Raw genomic sequence first — 14,242 nt, forward strand, 5'->3', positions numbered from 1 at the left:
TCCTATGAGACAACTATCCAACGAAGACCAAAGGATGAGAACATCAGCAACTATAGGACAGTCACACATATATACGGCCTTCATCAATAAACACATGCAACACCCATACCGAATAGTGAAATGTATAAAAGGTTCCGGTATAACAAAATAAGAAACAATTCAAAAACAAACAGCATGATGTTTGCTAAAAATAATAAGTGAACAACTAAATATTACAGACAGCGACTAGCAACAGCCACTGATGTATATGCATCTAACTTGTAACGTGCACTTACAGAATGTGTTGGGGTTAAGCAAGTTTGTGAGCGCTCAATCCTCCCCTTACACTTGACAGTTGTATAACAGTACGACATATTGCCAGCTTTGGATTACAAACATTAGTTTTGTGATTGTTTATGCATTCGGTAAACAAACTTACCATAAATACAAAGATAAAAATTTTGTACGCCAGACGCTTAAACTGTTTATTTTTTGTGTAATACATCCATGAAAGTTTGGATTGGTGTTTGACGTTCAGTGGCACATATAAAATGCATATCAGGATACGAACGTGCTGATGTGATACGAATATGAACTCCTTTCTATACTACATGTAACAGTAGGCTGAACCGAGTTGCAATTGTGATAGCTCACAAGGTAACAATTCAAAGTGAGATCTCACAAAACATGTTTAACCCCACCTCATTTTTGCGCCTGTCCCAAGTCAGGAGCCTTTGGCCTTTGTTAGTATTGTATATTTTTTAATTTTAGTTCATTTTTAAATTTTGGAGTTTAGAGTGACGTCCGTTTTCATTGAACTAGTACACATTTTTGTTTAGGGGCCAGCTGAAGCCTGCCTTCGGGTGCGGGATTTTCTCACTGTGTTGAAGACCTATTGGTGGCTTTTGGCTGTTTACTGCTCTTTGGTCTGATTGGCGTCTCTTTGACACATTCCCCATTTCCATTCTCAATTTTAAATGAAGACATGTCACCCATACCTGGACACATTATCCTGACTCTGAGTCGACCAGTCTGCTCTACTCTGAAATGTCAGACGTACGGTGGAACCGTTGGTTTTTCCAGCCGGGGATCGAATCCTGGACATTCAAAACTCGAGGTGGGACTTGTACGCTTCCGCGTGCGATTATACATTGTAATTGTTTAGATAGACAAGTATGTTAAATTTTAAAGTCATCTTCATTAAAAAAGATTTAATAAGCAGTTTCCATAACTGTAACGCCTTCTAGAATCAAGGAGAATTTTGATGTGAGTCGATTATTTACAAAAAAAGGATTTAAATATGGGACTCAAAGGATGTGTTAAACTATGATTAAAATATATTTGAGTGAATCCTTAATAAAAAATTCTCTGTCAAAATAAATGCTCACACATTTATATTGCATTTACAGATTGAGTTCTGCAATCGTATAACAATCTTTAAAGATTATAAAATCAAAGTTTAGCAAACAAATCGTTATTCAAATAGATGTTTTATATTCAAAAGTTTTTATATACTTTTTCAGTTATTTTTTTTATGATTGAAGCATCTATATAGTAATAATTTCTTCTAAATGTAGTGAAGATGGTTTTTAGGAAAATGTCAGTATTTTCTCCCGAGTTCAAAGTTTCTTGTTTACATTTGTCTCTAAACTTACCACAGAGATCAGAACATATACAAAATGCATTGCACATATATATTTCCTTCTTAAAAATGCACTACCAGGTTCATAGTCAGAATTCAAAATAATTATATGATGAACGATACAGCAGAAAAAAAAAAAAAAAAAAAAAAACAACACAAAAAACATTGTTTTAAGAAATATGAAAGGTAAAATAATTTTAAAATAATCTTCTTCAGGTATTCAGTTTTTCCTTGTCACCAGACGAGATGGAACAAATATGGGCATTAGATAAATATCCCCGAATATGGATAGAGAAGTGGTAAAGTTCAATATTTATTTTCATTATGAAAACAGTGTTTCCTTTGTATTTTTTATTTTTTTATACATTATCCTCTAAAATTTAGAAATAAAAAATCCGAAATTTAATAATGTTTTTTTATGAGAGACAGCAGCAATTGATTCTTCTTGTTGCAATTAAAACAACAATTCCTTCGGGTGATTTTATAAACAATCACACAAAATAATTAACAAAGCCACAAAGGATAGCATTCCAAACATAACTAGAGGTCATCAGATGGTCAGACGTCCATATCATATGGTAAGTTCTCATTCGTCCCTTGTAAATACAAGTACAAAATACAAAATATATTAAAGTAATTTTTTCTTTGTTTCCTGAAGGTATATACTTTGCTTATTTTGCAGTTAGGTGTCATTGACAATTTCTCTTTTTTGGCTTTGCTGAAGTAGTATATAAATGCATTTATATTTATATTTTTGTCATCAGCAAATTAAAACATAACTAAATTTGTATTCTTTTCAAACGGGATGTATAAAGACACACCCACGTTCGTTTTGATCTATAAAAAGGTTAAACTCCTAACTATCCTACTGTCTGTCGATACATTTATTTTTGGCATTGCACTAGTCATGTCTTCTTTGACTGTCCATGACGTTAAAATACTAAATCCCTGGGATGTGTTTTAGTTGATTTTAGTCTCTGATGCATGATTTTTTATTATTAATTGTTTTGGATTTTAACTAGCTGTCAGTAACTGCGAGTACTCTCAAATCGTACTTTCTTGTTTATTTGACCTGTTGATACTAATAGTATTGCTTTTTTGTATTTAATGTTATTCAGGGTTATATCTGGTCTATATACCAGCTTTGATAAGTGTTTGATATTACTTTAAATTTTCACTTCGTACTATGAACATCAAAATTATTTATTTTGTAAAAATATTTCCTTTCTCTATTGGAACTGTACACGTATACCTAACAACAAAACTATTTTCATTTACCTGTGTTATTGCAAATGGCTGATATTTCTGTTCGAGCATATTGTTTTTCTTTAATTGTTTAACATTTCATACCGATAAAACATGTTACTTTTATTATTCTTCCCTTAGTTTATTTATTTTGTATTTTCATTGTATCATAGGTCAAATTTATTTGTTCAGTGTATGTCCAATGGTGTTAATATGTCCATTGATTGAGTTAAGCTATTTCAGTTGATATTTTATAGTGTGTCCTTCTATGTTGTGATGTTACAATATTGTTTCAAAAAAAGGGTGAAGGTTTGGTACCATTAAAACGTTTAAACCCGCTGCATTTGTTTGCACCTGTCCTAAGTCAGGAATCTGATGTTCAGTAGTTGTCGTTTGTTGATGTGGTTCATAAGTGTTTCTCGTTTCTCGTTTTTTTATATAGATTAGACCGTTGGTTTTCCCGTTTGAATGGTTTTACACTAGTAATTTTTGGGGCCCTTTATAGCTTACTGTTCGGTGTGAGCCAAGGCTCCGTGTTGAAGACCGTACTGTGACCTATAATGGTCTACTTTTATAAATTTTGACTTGGATGGAGAGTTGTCTCATTGGCACTCATACCACATCTTCTAACTTATATCTATTTGGTATATAAATCAGTATGAAAAGATAATTATTTTTAAATCAAACCTTAGCGAAGTAGGATTTTGTTCCTTTGTTATTATTCCCTTGATACAATTAGTCACCAATTCCATGCTACCAGAGCCATCGAATTGCAAATATCCTACCAATTCCATACTACCAGAGCTATAGAATTGTAAATCCTACCAATTCCATGCTACCAGAGCCACCGAATTGTAATTATCCTACCAATTCCTCTTTTAATATTTAAATTAGAATTAGTGTTTAAGCATTCTTTCAAAATTCAAAAGAACTCCGTTGGAAGTGATCCTTTTTATATTATCTTTAAGTAAAATCAGTCACGTGGTTCTATTATTGTCATTCGCATATACTATCCAACTATCTTATCATATTTTATTGCAGGGCAAGTGAACACAAAGATTATCCATTCCATGAAGAATTCTAAAGAACCGTTTTCTTTATAAAGAACACTTTTACAGTGTTCCAGCTAGGATTTCAAAAGGGCAGGGTGCCAATCCTGAAAAAGGGCATTTAACGCGTGATATGATAATATGAAAAGGGCATGTTTTAATAAAGATTATAATCAAACATTGTTTGTTCATTGAATCACTGGTTATATATATACAAGAACAACATCATTAGCCCAGAGAAAAACTATCTTTCTACTTTTTAGGCTGAAAACTTATCAAGCAGCTTGTCACACATGTTTTAAATCATTGCTTGGCACAGTTAAGCTTTATATGCAGTATTTTTTGAAAAATGTCCTGCTTCATTCTGTTCCTATGGTCTGACACACTTTACAAGTTTCACCTTTCTACCTTTTCTGTGCTTAATGGCAATACAGCACAAAACAGCTTATATTTTATAAATAGTCGTGTCCATGAACCAATCCCAGCAAAACTTACTAATACCATTGTCTATAGGAGATTTTATTTCTAGTCTGTATCGAGTTTCTATAATGATTTTCCATGTATCGCTGTGTATACTTTATATGCAATTATATATGCATTTACATGTTTGTCTTCAATTACAGTTTTATTCTGTTATTGTTCTGTTTATGCATGATTTGGTGATTTATATATATAGCATGTTTAGCTTATATATATTTACTTTAATTATATATATTATCTTTAACTGTTAAACCCTGATTTGACCTTTTCTCGGTAGATTGTTCTGTGGTTAATTATAAACTTTTACACATCTATTTATTTGAAAGGATTTTCCCAACGTAAACATGGTAAATGATCTGTGGTAATCAACTGGTCGTCTATGAATTTCTTTAATTTGATGATATTACACCTGGTGTTTCGGATATCATTTAGGTCAAGTTCGACCAAGGCCGTTCATCCTCGTCAGGTGCCCTGGCCTAATTTATTTTTATTCACTATAACATTTGGTTTTAATTACTTTTTTAATTGTTATCAATATGTTTCTATCGTGTAACGTATCAAATGCAGTTACATTTTGGGGCACTACACCTGGTGAATCTGTAATACACTTATAGTTTAATGTCCATTCTTTATCTAATTACATTATAATTTTGCCGAGGTCAAGTACTCCTTCACATTCTTGTGTTTACGATAAGCAATGATAGGCGGTCTGGGAAATAGATGTTGAGCGGTCTCGTCGTCTTCAATCAAATGCCAGTATTTTCTTATTCGTCTTCCCAACTGCTTAAATAAAGGATTAAATTTCGTTGCTATGACTAGTGGTGGACTTTTCTGTTTGTTTTTTGTTTTATAACATAATGTGTTTTGCCTACTTTTTCGTAGTGCTTTATTAACTAGTGGATTGATTTCATTTTCCTTGTGTCCCCTGAGTATAAGCTTGTGTTTAAATAGTTTGATCTGTGTGTCGAGGTCATCTTTGTTATTACACGATCGAATGAACCGTGTAACTTCGCCAATTATAAATCCCTTAAATACAGAGGCGGGATGAGCTGATGATTTATCTAAATATTGGAAGTTATCCGTAGGTTTGCGATATAATTTGATATCTAATATTTGTTCCGTTTTAAATCTATCTCCTTTAAATATTGTTACGTCCAAAAATTGTATTTGACTATTAGAAATTTCATATGTGAATTTTAACAATGGATGAATACTATTTGCAATCTGGTAAAATTCAATAAGCGCTTGTTCACTTCCTTTGAATAATAAAAAACCGTCATCTCTGTAGACAGATAGTAGAGAAATTTCGGACGATTGTGAGAACCATTTTAATATTTCAGAAACGATTTCATATATTCTAATATCAGTTAAACTAGGAGACATTGGTGACCCCATCGGTACTCCAACTTTCTGTTTAAAAATCTGCCCGTTGAATTCAAATTCATTGTTTCCAAGGGCAATTTTCAGTAATTCTAACATATCCTTTTTGGGAGGCACCGGGATGTCCAAGACTTCAAAATGCAAAGAAAACTCTCATAAATGACTTCAACGAACTAGCCCGTAAAATGAGATGTAAATATCACTTTGATGACGGGTCTAACACATACAATCGTCATCCATTTCTTTTAAAAAGTGGGTATAAACCAAGCTGGGCAAATAATGCAATTGAAAACTACTTATTTTCAACAAGAATTTAACTTGAGAAAATTCAATTAAATACATCTAAGGACAACCTATCAAAAAATGAAAGAATGGCACTGCAATCCTTACGTAAAAATGATCGTATTATAGTAAAGAAGGCAGATAAAAATTCATCAACAGTTGTTCTTGACAAAGACCTCTATATAAAAATGGCAATGAATCAGCTAAATGATAATATACACTATGAAACAATTAATGAATCTCACACAACGGAGATCGTGAACAGTATCAACACAATCATTTCTCGTTTACACAAGAACTCTTACATTGATGATGTCACACTAAAGTTCCTAAAAAATGACGATGAAAGAAGATTGGGTAGACTATACTTCCTCCCAAAACTTCATAAAATTAATCAAAATAATAGAGAAAAGATCAAAGTTGATAAGAATTGTTTACTGAATATAGACGTTCCAGGAAGACCCATTGTATCTTTATGTAATAGCCCCTTAGAAAGAATTGCACAATATATCGATTATTTTATTAAACCAGTTGTCAACCAATTTTGGACATACACACAAGATACAACTTCTTTTATAAACAAATTGGAAAAAATAAGAGCCTCTCCTGATATATTAATGAGTTCATTTGACATTTCTAGTATGTATACCAATCTACATCATACGGAAATTATAAACGCAATCGACAGAGCATGGCCGCTAATAATGCAATGTAAATTTGACATCACGGTGCCTCCCAAAAAGGATATGTTAGAATTACTGAAAATTGCCCTTGGAAACAATGAATTTGAATTCAACGGGCAGATTTTTAAACAGAAAGTTGGAGTACCGATGGGGTCACCAATGTCTCCTAGTTTAACTGATATTAGAATATATGAAATCGTTTCTGAAATGTTAAAACGGTTCTCACAATCGTCCGAAATTTCTCTTCTATCTGTCTACAGAGATGACGGTTTTTTATTATTCAAAGGAAGTGAACAAGCGCTTATTGAATTTTACCAGATTGCAAATAGTATTCATCCATTGTTAAAATTCACATATGAAATTTCTAATAGTCAAATACAATTTTTGGACGTAACAATATTTAAAGGAGATAGATTTAAAACGGAACAAATGTTAGATATCAAATTATATCGCAAACCTACGGATAACTTCCAATATTTAGATAAATCATCAGCTCATCCCGCCTCTGTATTTAAGGGATTTATAATTGGCGAAGTTACACGGTTCATTCGATTGTGTAATAACAAAGATGACCTCGACACACAGATCAAACTATTTAAACACAAGCTTATACTCAGCGGACACAAGGAAAATGAAATTAATCCACTAGTTAATAAAGCACTACGAAAAAGTAGGCAAAACACATTATGTTATAAAACAAAAAACAAACAGAAAAGTCCACCACTAGTCATAGCAACGAAATTTAATCCTTTATTTAAGCAGTTGGGAAGACGAATAAGAAAACACTGGCATTTGATTGAAGACGACGAGACCGCTCAACATCTATTTCCCAGACCGCCTATCATTGCTTATCGTAAACACAAGAATGTGAAGGAGTACTTGACCTCGGCAAAATTATAATGTAATTGGATAAAGAATGGACATTAAACTATAAGTGTATTACAGATTCACCAGGTGTAGTGCCCCAAAATGTAACTGCATTTGATACGTTACACGATAGAAACATATTGATAACAATTAAAAAAGTAATTAAAACCAAATGTTATAGTGAATAAAAATAAATTAGGCCAGGGCACCTGACGAGGATGAACGGCCTTGGTCGAACTTGACCTAAATGATATCCGAAACACCAGGTGTAATATCATCAAATTAAAGAAATTCATAGACGACCAGTTGATTACCACAGATCAGTTACGTTGGGAAAATCCTTTCAAATAAATAGATGTGTAAAAGTTTATAATTAACCACAGAACAATCTACCGAGAAAAGGTCAAATCAGGTTTTAACAGTTAAAGATAATATATATAACTAAAGTAAATATATATAAGCTAAACATGCTATATATATGAATCACCAAATCATGCATAAACAGAACAATAACAGAATAAAACTGTAATTGAAGACAAACATGTAAATGCATATAAAATTGCATATAAAGTATACACAGCGATACATGGAAAATCATTATAGAAACTCGATACAGACAAGAAATAAAATCTCCTGTAGACAATGGTATTAGTAAGTTTTGCTGGGATTGGTTCATGGACACGACTATTTACACAATGTTAGGATATAGTGAACAGTGAAAATTTGGATTGAAAATAAAAAATACAGAAAAAGATGACCAAGGCACCCTACCAACCCTGCTTCTAAGACCTCTTTAACTTTTCCCATAACTCAAAACACCTAAACATATAAATTCAAAGCAAGAAGTATGAAGACATATTTTATAATATCTTAGTAGGTTACTCAATGCTAGGAAAAAATAAGATTGAGTTATCTTTCTTTATTTGGGTGTGATCCTTCTTTGGAGGATAATAAACAGTACGTAGAAGATGTAAATACGATCAACAATATGGCGGCCGATTTTGTTATTTTCGTATAAAAAATGAAGGCAGTCAATGAAAAATACGTCTTAATTTGCTATTTATTTCACGGAAAACAATAAGAGCCATGTTTTTAACGAGTTGATTATGTTGTGACGTTTAAACAAGATGGACGTTTGAATTTTTCACTGAAAGAAATGTGATAGATTATTAGAAATATCCTTTGATCTGGAAGTGATAATCAGTTAAAGACAAGAATATTGTGATAAACAGTTATTAGGGAAAGTATATATACACCAAACACCCATAACACTCTATGTCAAGATATAAAAACTATCCTCCACGAAGACCAAGGCAAAGTTCCTCTGACTCTGATTGTGATTTTGTCCGTCCTTCGCCCAAAAGATTGAACACAAAATCGTACTCTGTTCCTATTCAACCTTCTCAGTCAATAATGTCCGAGCCAAACCCAGACCAAAACGTATCAACAAATGATTTATATAAATTAATGATGAGTGTTAAACAGAACCAAGATTCTCTAAGAACATCTTTGGAGCAAAGAATTACGAACTTGGAATCAAAATTCACACACGAGATCAGCAAAGGTATACAATCTTTGAAAGATGAAATGTCAATGGAATTTGCTAATGTTGATAATAAGATAAGAACATTGGAAAATAAAATGTTGAAATATGAATCAGATTTACAAGTTAAAAACACCACACAATCGGCAATTAATGAAAACAGCTCACAACACAAATTGGTATTTAAAAATATCACCCATGATAATTCGGACGTAGAAAGCCTTAAGGCATATATTAACGGTGTTTTAAATGCCATAGGCCTAGACGTTAACGTGGTCGATGTTCAGAAGATTGGAGGTAAAAATAACGGTACAACTAACAATTCTAATCGATCAAAAACCGTTCTTGTAACTTTCTCCGATGGAAAAGAACGCATCGATGTTCTTCGGAACAAACGGAAGCTAAAAGATACGGAAGATTACAATACTTTATACATTGAAACGGACCGTTCACGTCATGAACGAATGCAGGAGGCGAACCTTCGGCGAATCATAAAATCGATTCCAAATTTGGAATTCCGGGGTGGTCGTGTTGTTGAAAAATCAGACTAATATGCATGCCAGTCAAATAAGACCGATGCAAAACTGACAATTGGTAGTTGGAACTGCAACGGCTGGTACGTTAAACGACAAAATGACAATGGCAGACTTTTAAGGGAAAGTATTTTAACTTCTTTGAATTGTGATGTGTATGGAATTTCTGAGACCCATCTGAAAGACAATGGAGCTATCGAACTAGATGGTTATAAGTGGATAGGTTGTAATAGGCGAATTCTTTCGAACAAAGCGTGGAGGGGTAGTGGTGGAATAGGATTTTTGATTAAAAACTGTATACTTGACAATTTTGACGTCGATATTCTTGACAACAGCAGAGATGATATTCTTTGGATTAATTTGAAATGCAAATATGACCAAAACTTTATGCTTTATCTGTGTGTGTGTTATCTACAGCCGGAGCGGTCAAGTAGGGGCAACATTGTTCAGGAATTTTACGACCATCTTCTATCGCAGGTGTATCTTTATAGTAGCTATAATCCAGTCCTAATTTGTGGTGATTTCAATGGGCGTATAGGTAACTCACAAGATCTAACTGACTCTATCGGTACTCTACCAGAACGATGCTATATTGATTCTATAAAAAACGCGTTTGGTGTATTTCTGTTGGAGTTCTTAAACGACTCAAATTGCTGTCTGTTAAACGGAAGAGGAGACAGTTCAAAGGACAATTTTACGTACGTTTCGCCTCTCGGTAAATCTGTCGTTGACTACATGATTACTCCGCATGCTTCGTTGAAAAAATTTTACGATTTCGAGGTAAAACTTGTGTCGGACTTGCTGAACGATCACAATATTGAATTACATCCCAACTCAAGAGTCCCAGATCACTCAGTGTTACAGTGTTCTTTTGATTATTCGAAATATCGAAATTATACAAGTTCGCAGGTAACTAAAACGCCAATTTATGAAAACAACTATGTAAAATCTGTGATGCGAAAATATGACGTCACGAACATCCCAAATGATATATTCAAGAGCGAACGATGTGTGCGCTGTTTAGATAAAGTAGTCGATTCACTACTCGATCGCCATAACATTGAACAAAGGATTAACTCAATCTATGAATCGTTACTGAATGCAATTCATGACGAAATGGACAAGGTTCTTGACTACAAAGATCTTGGACAAAGCACACACAAACGCAAACGCCGCAACACAAAACCATACTGGAACAACGAATTACGAAATCTACTTCGTGAAGTAAATATTGCCGAAAAGGACTATTTGAGTTATCAGGGTGAGCGTCGAGTAAAAATAAAACGAAGGGAGGTATTCAAAACAAAGCGTAGACAATTTGATAAGCGTCTGCGACAAGAAGAACGAAAATATACAGCTCAAAGACTGAATCGAATAAAATCAATCAATCGGGGCAATCCAAAAGAATTTTGGCGTGAAATCAGTAAATTAGGTCCAGGAAAAACAGCGACAAACATTGATAGTGTCAACATGGACGATGGGTCAGTGTCTCCTGATCCCTCCGAAATTTTACAACGATGGAAAGAGGAGTATTCCAAACTGTTCTCTAGTGACAATACAAAAGTCGATTCTGAATTTGTAGAGCAATTGCAAAACCTTAATTCACAACTAGAGCGTGAATATGAAAATCTCCCTGTTAATTAGACATATATTGACAACACGAGCACATCTGAATTGAACGAACCTATTTCTCTTGATGAAACGAAACGTGCGCTAATGAGTTTAAAAAATGGCAAAGCAGTAGGAATAGACAATTTACCTAATGAAATACTGAAAAGTGATATACTGACAAAAACTCTTCACGAACTGTTCAATGTATGTTTTAGCTATGGAATTGTTCCAGATCCTTGGTGTCGAAGCATTATATGTCCTCTGCTAAAAAAAGGCAAGGATTTCCGCAATCCGATGGATTACCGAAGCATAAGTCTGATGTCAACTGTCGCAAAAACATTTAGTCAGATTTTGAACGAAAGGCTCATTAGTCATCTCGAAAACAATAACTTTCTCAGTGAGGAACAAAACGGATTAAGGCGGCTTAGATCATGTCTGAACCATATCTATTCACTGTGTACAATATTGAGAAACAGAAAACTGCAGAACAAAGACACTTTTTTGTGCTTTGATGACTTCAGCAAGGCATTTGATTCAGTGAATCATACAATACTCTGGAATAAACTTTTAGCCGTGGGTGTGTATGGAAATATGTACAAAGTAATTAGGTGTCTCTACTCAAAGCTACAAAGTGCAGTACGATTATCGCCTACGATGTTAACTGAATGGTTTTCAGTTGATTCCGGTGTCCGTCAAGGTGATAACCTCGCGCCCACTCTTTTTGCGTTGTTTATTGATGAATTGGTACCACTCATTAACGGACTCTGTTGTGGCGCATTAGTCGGTGACGATATGATCAGCTGCTTGCTATACGCTGACGATCTAGTCCTTATTGCGGACACTGTTGACGGATTACAAAATCAGCTTTATGCTCTGAACGATTGGACAAAGACACAATTAATGAACGTTAATACAGAAAAGACAAAAATTATGCATATTCGAAAGACTACAAAGGACAGACCTCAATTTACATTTCGACTAGGGGACAACACAGTTGAACTTGTAACTAAATATCGCTACTTGGGACTCACATTATCCGAGCATATCGATTATAATGTCTCTGTCAATGAACTCGTAAGTGCAGGTAGTAGATCATTGTGATCATTGACATATAAATTCTTTAACATGGGTAATATGGACTACGACATATTCACAAAAATTTATGAAAACACTGTTATTCCTGTACTTGATTATGCATCCGGGGTATGTGGAGCCAAGCAATATGACAATATCGAACGCTTACATTATAGAGCTATCAGAACTTTTCTTGGCGTCGGCAAAACAACACCAATTCCAGCAATATTAGCAGACATGGGATGGCATCCAGTTTTTATTCACAACCAGTGTAACGTTATCCGCTTATGGTGTCGTCTTATGAACATGCCTGGTCACAGAATTTGCCGGAAAGTATTTGTTTGGGATCGTGAAATGTCGAGACGTTACCGAAACACGTGGTTTAACTGTGTAAAAACGCTTCTGGACAAATGTAATCTTTCACACCTAACTGACAACGACTCCGATATCTCAACAAGATTCATCTTAGACTCTGTGAAAAGTAAACTTGTAGCCGACTTTAAAGACAAGTGGTTTAACGAAATAAACAATATGCCAAAGTTGAGGACATATAAACATTTAAAAACCGAATTTTGTGCCGAGCCGTACGTACAAAAGCATTTAACAAGGACACAAAGATCTGCAATCGCTAGAATTCGCTGTGGTACTTTCCCACTAGAAGTTGAACGAGGACGCTATAGAAACATTCCAATCGAACAACGAGTATGTAAAATGTGCAATTCTGGGTCTATTGAAGATGAGCAACACTTCATCTTATACTGTGACCGTTACTCGGTTTTAAGAAATAAACTATTTACTGCAATATCACCAGATCCTGCTTATCCTCTACGCATAAAGGAACTTTCTCCAAATGCTGCTTTGAATGAACTGTTATCTAACAACAACAAATGTATAGCAAACTTTATCTTGGACTGTGATCGTATCCGAAGAGAAATTCTCTAACTATTTTACGTTAACTGTTGTATTTTCTTATAACTTAGACATTCGTCCAAAACTAATTGTTATTTTTTTTTTCAAAAATTTGAGTTTTAATTTGTCAGTGCATCGTAAGCCTATCTGGCTGGCTGTTATGTAATATTGTACTAATATGTATCTATTGTATATATGCAGGTTGCACTATAATAAACCATTCATTCATTCATTCATTCGATTATGGTTTTCGACTTTCTGTCAATTACGTTTTCTCCATGAAACTACGGTAAACATTGCTAATTGTGCCCAAGTTGTATGAACATTTCTTCAAGTTCAAAGACAAATGCCGACTGACCGATTCTATTTGAATGAATTAATGTTGATGATCATTAAATGACCCATCCGACAAACGGATTACCTATAACAACAGATTATGACACCTGTTGTAACCGTTGATTAGCTTGGGGTCGTAAACAAAGTCATATACTTGTCGACAGGTAAATTTTCGTAATTGGCTGATCATATCAATACGAACAAAATAATATACCAATCGATCTTCAAAAAAGGCAGGGCGCCCTGCAAACTGTAAAAAGGGCACAGGGCGGCACTCGGGAAAGGGCGGGCGGACCGCCCTGTGAAAACGACCTAGCTGGAACACTGTTGTAACCCCACAATGTTTTGTCCCTGTACCTACATTTTTTGTAGTCAGGTTATCTTGACATGTGTTGTTTTTCTTTGTTTGTATATGTCATTTTTAGAGGAATTAGGTATTGGTGGTTGATATGGTCTGTTGTTCTGTTTAATATTTTTGGTGATTCTTGTTATCACAGTCATATATACTTCTTGTAAATAAAGATCCATTGAAATGATTTTAGTTTGAATATACAGACATGACAGATAATGTTTACTGTTCTCTTTGCAATTAATTTTGAACTTTCCTATTTCAAATTTTTATCAAAGTA

At 34.1% G+C, this 14,242-nt stretch overlaps 3 protein-coding genes and 1 long non-coding RNA gene across 7 annotated transcripts in view; 3 read left to right on the plus strand and 1 right to left on the minus strand.

Moving 5' to 3' along the window:
- The window catches only part of LOC127705886 (vesicle transport protein GOT1B-like), a 145,278-nt gene that overhangs the window by 129,403 nt on the left and 1,633 nt on the right, over nucleotides 1-14,242 (minus strand). The gene's annotated exons all lie outside the window — the stretch shown is intronic.
- LOC127705875 (1,5-anhydro-D-fructose reductase-like) overlaps nucleotides 1-14,242 on the plus strand; it is a 139,019-nt gene that overhangs the window by 98,679 nt on the left and 26,098 nt on the right. The gene's annotated exons all lie outside the window — the stretch shown is intronic.
- LOC127705877 (aldo-keto reductase family 1 member B1-like) overlaps nucleotides 1-14,242 on the plus strand; it is a 147,978-nt gene that overhangs the window by 75,891 nt on the left and 57,845 nt on the right. The window lies entirely within an intron of this gene.
- On the plus strand, nucleotides 1,841-4,095 carry LOC127705889 (uncharacterized). The gene is made up of 2 exons (XR_007984081.1): nucleotides 1,841-1,920; nucleotides 3,908-4,095. It is a non-coding gene; the product is annotated as an uncharacterized LOC127705889 (long non-coding RNA).

This window comes from Mytilus californianus, unplaced genomic scaffold (assembly GCF_021869535.1).
Source record: "Mytilus californianus isolate M0D057914Y unplaced genomic scaffold, xbMytCali1.0.p SCAF_6, whole genome shotgun sequence".
Lineage (NCBI taxonomy): Eukaryota > Metazoa > Mollusca > Bivalvia > Mytilida > Mytilidae > Mytilus > Mytilus californianus.